Consider the following 6000-nt stretch of genomic DNA (forward strand, 5'->3'; position numbering starts at 1 on the left):
TGAGCTGAACCAGTTCAGAGGGATGCATCTGAAGCTATAGAACTGCAGTTTGTCTAATGCATAGTAGAATTTTATGGGTATGACATCAAATGTCTTTGGTAAATGTGGGAAGATCCAAATTGCTTTTTTGGTCTAAAGCATATAGGGTGGACTGTTTATATTTGGCATCATGGATTTATTGTTGCTGAAGCCATGCTGGGCTTCAAACAATTTGGTTGCTTTCCTGCAAATTAATTAATCTTTAGTAAATGAATCACTCCAGAAGTTTTCCAAACACAATAACAATGACATGGGTCTTTAATTTTCCACATTATTTTTCTCATCTTTCTTAAAGGCTGAGTTGGCTTTTGCACTTCTATACATTTGAGAGTGGAGCAGCTATTTTATTTATGCAGCTCTTTATGATAAAATTTAGGATGTCATCAATGCCAGATGATTAGTTTTAAGGCTCTTTGCACTTAATACACACACCAAAAAAGCTTTGCATCACCTTGGTTCCGAGAGTTCTGGAACCTATATAGAAAATGGGAATAGAGATCAACATAAACAACATTTCTGCCCTTTTTATTGTTCATGAAAACCATACATTGCATGTTGTACCACCATACAGTAAGACCTTCAGAAGTGGTGGTCCAGATTGCTGTACACACTGGTACATCTAATACCCAGTAGCACATCCTCTTGCAGTGATGCATGCCTGTATTAGTCGTGGCATACTATCCACAAGTTCATCAAGGCAATGTTGATCCATATTGTCCCACTTGTCAATGGCGATTTGGCGTAGATCCCTCAGAGTGGTTGGAGGGTCTCGTTGTCAATAAACAGCCCTTTTCAATCTGTCTCAGCCATGTTTGGTAGGGTTCATGTCTGGAGAACATACTGGCCGCTCTAGTCGACCGGTATCATTACCCTGAAGGAATTCATTCATAAGATGTGCGTGATGGGGGCACAAATTGTCATCCATGGAGACAAATGCCTCGCCAATATGCTGCTGATATGGTTGCACTAACGGTCGGAGGATGGCATTCACGTATGGTACAGCTGTTACGGCGCCTTCCATGACAACCTGCGGCATACATCAGCCCCACATAATGCCACCACAAACCATCAGGGAACGTCCACCTTGCTGCAGTCGCTGGACAGTGTGTCTAAGGTGCTCAGCCTGACCGAGTTGCCTCCAAACACATCTCCGATGATTTTCTGGTTGAAGGCATATGCGACACTCATTGGTGAGGAGAATGTGATGCCAGTCCTGAGTGGTCCATTCAGTGTGTTTTTGGGACCACCTGTACTAACCTGCATGAAGTTGTGGTTGCAAAGACGGACCTCACTATGGACGTTGGGAGTGAAGCTGCACATCATGCAGCCTATTGCACACAGTTTGAGTCGTAACACTATGTCCTGCAGCTGCACGAAAAGCATTATTCAAAATGGTGGCACTGTTGTCAGGGTTCCTCTGAGCCATAATCCGTAGATAGCAGTCATCCACTGCAGTAGTAGCCCCTGGGCAGCCTGAGCGAGGCATGTTATCGACAGTTCCTGTCTCTCTGTATCTCCTCCATGTCCGAACAACATCATCTTGGTTCACTCTGAGATGCCTGGACACTACCCTGGTTGACAGCCCTTCCTGGCACAAGGTAACAATGCGGACATGATCAAACTGTGGTCCAGGCATGGTTGAGCTACAGACAACACGAGCCTTGTACCTCTTTCCTGGTGGAATGACTGGAACTGATTAGTTGTCGGACCCCCTCCGTCTAATAGGCACTGCTCATGCATGGTTGCTTACATCTTTGGGTGGATTTAGTGACATCTCTGAACAGTCAAAGGGACTGTGTCTGTGATACAATATCCACAGTCAACGTCTGTCTTCAGGAGTTCTGGGAACTGGGGTGATGCAAAACTTTTTTTGATGTGTGTATAATTTTGTCAGCAGTAGTTTTCCAGAAGAATGTTGGGGCTCAAAGTCTTTATTTTATTTTGTTTATTTGGTTTGGGTTTGTTGGTACTTTGTAGTACTTTCTTTATAATACTTCCGTAGTAGTTGTTGAATATATTTGCAACTTCTTGTGGATTAGTGACTCTGGAGTTGTTGTGAATCATAGTTCATGTGCATGAGGCAGTTGATATGTTTCATTTCTTATGATACTCCAAAATGCATTTGCTTTTTTGAGGATGTTGCCACACATCTATCATTAGCCATTTGGTAGGCTTGTACTGTAAAGATTTTGGCATACTGCTTAATTTAGTTATCTCTCTTGAGCAGAGAGATAGATACTTTTTATGCACAACAACGGAGCTCTCTTCCTTTTGCAGGAAATCCTTATGTCATTTGTTACCCATGGCTTCCTTTTAGATTCTTTTCACTTAATGTGTTTCACTATGAGAAGTCAAGGGATAACAAAGCAACAGAGAAACATATTTAAGAAAGATTCCAACTTTTTGTCTGTATCGTCTGCTTCATTTGCTTCAGCTTATTTCTCTGATGCTAGGATATTGTTGAAGGTTCTCATGTTTTTGCCGCTCTAACTTTTTACTTTAATTATGTATTTTTTGTTGCAGCTTGAAGGGAGGACATTCATAAGGTAGAGGATTTTGCTCACAATAGCCTGAATGGGCAGGTACTTTGGACTGATAAAGACTGTAAATATCTGGTCTAGAGCTGTATGGTTTTTGAATCTCATGGGGCATATTACAGTAACTTTCAGATTGAATGAGCTTGTAAGACTCAATAGAGATAATGACAGCATACAATAATATTACATTTCTTTCTAAAAATTTCATATTTGATCCTCATATTTATCTAAATAACCAAACTGGTCATATATTTCAAGTCTATTGTAAATAAGAAATCAATGTCTCCGAGTTAATTAAATATATTCTGGTTGGATACAGAAAAGTTGTGTCTCTCATTTTTTTGGCAGGAGTAGTAGACTATATAGTCTGTTCACAAAGGAATGTACACAAGCTCCATAATAGTGCATTGGTGGAAGTTGGCAGACTTCAGCACACTCACATTTTGTGCCCAGCTGCTGCCAACCTCAGTGATCTAATACAAACCTTATGTGTGTATCCACTGTGAAAGGACTGTTGTGTCATGTTGTGCTGTGTCTCAGATACAGCTCCTGTTGAGTGTAGAAATGTGTACTGGACCATAACAGGGGAATATTCTTTCCACTCTTTGGAGAAAGCCAGTGGGTGGTAAGTGACAGAGTGGAACTAGAAACATAACTAGTAATGTCGATGAATGTTGCAAGCAGGAGTGCAAACATAAAGTGTTGCTCCATGCTCTCTCTCAGATGACAAGATAAACAATACACAGGAGCAAGCTTCATCTCTGTGAGAATTCCCAGATGAAAGAGATTATTCCCAGATGAAAGAGATAAATTTCAATTCAAATTTTTCACTTTGACAGTGCTATGAAACTACCTTCCCTTTTGTGTGAATTACTTTAAAATTATCATTATGTTTATGTATGTAAAAACACCATTACTTATTGCAGTAACTTGCATTACTGGTTCCTGAAACCCTCTCAGACCTGGCATCCAGTATGTTGTACATTGACTTTTTACAGCAGTAAATGATTTTCTTCACCATTGAAGCCTAGTGGCCTGTTTACTGGACATCTGTCACTTTTAGTTTCATGCTCCTTGCTGCACTCTGTTGCTGGAATAGTGTGCTACGTGGAAAAACAGATAAGATGGTGGACCCATTGTGAAATGCTCCAGGTAGTCATATTTACATATCGATTACTGCAATATACACATTTCTTGATTCTCAAAAAAAGGGAAGGAAAGAAAATGATGTGAAAGGGCCATCTGTAAAGATTGAGTTTAACCTAATAGACTATGAACATAATTGAGCTATTATGAAATTAAATGTCATCCAAAATTCTGGACATCAGAACTCCGTGGTAATATTTTTCATCTAGTATGCTGCAGTGTAGGCTTTGATATAATGGCTGTTTTCAATCCACTACTCTCGTATAATGTTCTTTCAAGTAATGTATTATTTCTCTTTTGTTTCATAGCATAAAATATTAGCTAATAAATTATTTTAGGGACATTATCCAGTAATATGTATGTATTTTATGACATTTTCATCTGTGACACACATTGTTCACTTAAATTCGGTTTTGGTGCTGGTGTTGCTTATGATTTCCTAATTTATTAGGGTAGTATTGCTGAGCTTGATGAACAGAACAAGAAAATATTTGGTTTAGGTGCATCCATCATTCTCCATTTGTGTGACAGAATAAAAAGTAAAGGACACAATTACTTCATCTTCTTCAAGTATTAAAACACAAAAAAACTTTTGCTACTGGAACATTTCATGTAAATACCTCTTTTTCTTCTACTTTGATAAATGACAGTGATATCAGAAAGAAGGAGAGAGGATTTTATGACCAGGTTGTCAGTAGAGACAATAATGTAGTGCTGACAAAGTGGCCTGATAACAGAAATGTGGTATTGCATTCAAATTATTGTTGAGCGATGAGTTAAATCATCAAGATCATATGTAAAAATCAGGTGACCCAAAGTTGTTAAGCTGTATACACAAGCAATGGGTACCGTAGACTTGTTTGATCAGATGAATGGGCTGTATAGAATCTTTGTTAGATCCAGAAAATGGGCTCTAAGCATGTTGAGGCATTCTATTGATTTTGCTTTAGTCAACAGTAGTTAGAATATCTGAAATACTGTGCAATAAAAAAAATCAAGATAACAAAATCCTGTTGGATAATTTCGACAGGAGTGTCGGAAGACAAATAATGGAAGACTTCTACTTGGTGCAGAAGATGGCCCCCCAATCTGTGGAAACTTTGACAGGATTCCAGGAAAAGATCATCTGGACTTGGTGTGCTACATCTCTGAGTAATATTTTGTTGTCCATGGGATTCACATGGAAAAAGTGCAAAATAAGAGATCTTTACTGCTAGAGCATGGCGCCCTTATTGCTTTCCAATTGCATTTCACTGTAGAAATGAAACATATTAACAAAGCAGCCATAAAAATATTCTCTCTCAGTTAAACTTTGGTAGACAGTTATATGACAATTGGGAAATGTTGGCAGAAGGATGATGATGTCTGTGTACAGTACAAATCATATTACTTCTTTTTATTGCCCTTTGGCATGTAACACACTTCCTAACAATGTCTAGGTTCAGCCACATTTGTATTAACAGTTATGCTTTTTCCACCATCATGCTGCAGTCGCCGTCACTGCACTACATTTGTGAATTAATCTATCATGTTACCAAAGTTCAAAGAGTGATATGTTTTGCTAATGGGAGCTACTAATAGCAAAAATGATGCTGCTTCATTTACAGTTTTTGTAAATAATCACTTGCATCTTTCTGTGAATAAACTGAATCATCAATTACTTTCACCTTATGAATCAATGTAATACTTTCAAACTCATAATCTTCATTTTAGAAAATTCAGACAATTCATGTATGACACCACTCCTTATGAAACCTGAGCAACAACTCCCTTCTCACATGCACACTTGTGACCAGTAGCACTTGGACATTGTTGACATTAATAGAAAGACAAAGTCCTCACCTGGAAAAAAAGGCATGCTCAGATCCATACATTCGAGAAACCAGCAGTTTGTAAGGAGTATGATTTATTACATCATAACACCAGTACCAAGTGAGGTGACACACTTGTTAGCACACTGGACTCTCATTCCGGAGGACGACAGTTCAAACCCACATCCAGCCATCCTGATTTACATTTTCTGTGATTTCCCTAAATCTCTTAAGGCAAATGCCAGGATAGTTCCTTTGAAAGGGCACAGCTGACTTCCTTTCCCATTCTTCCCTAATCCGATAGGACCAATGACCTTGCTGTTTGATCCCGTCCTCCAAATCAACCAACCAACCATAACACCAGTGATTGTAGTACTCCTTACACTCTATTCTCTTTAATTCAAAAAGATGTATGTGGTCCACAAAATGGCTAAAGATAAAAGTCACACTGTTTTACCCTCACCATT

The sequence above is a fragment of the Schistocerca nitens genome, chromosome 8 (assembly GCF_023898315.1).
Source record: "Schistocerca nitens isolate TAMUIC-IGC-003100 chromosome 8, iqSchNite1.1, whole genome shotgun sequence".
Classification (NCBI taxonomy): domain Eukaryota; kingdom Metazoa; phylum Arthropoda; class Insecta; order Orthoptera; family Acrididae; genus Schistocerca; species Schistocerca nitens.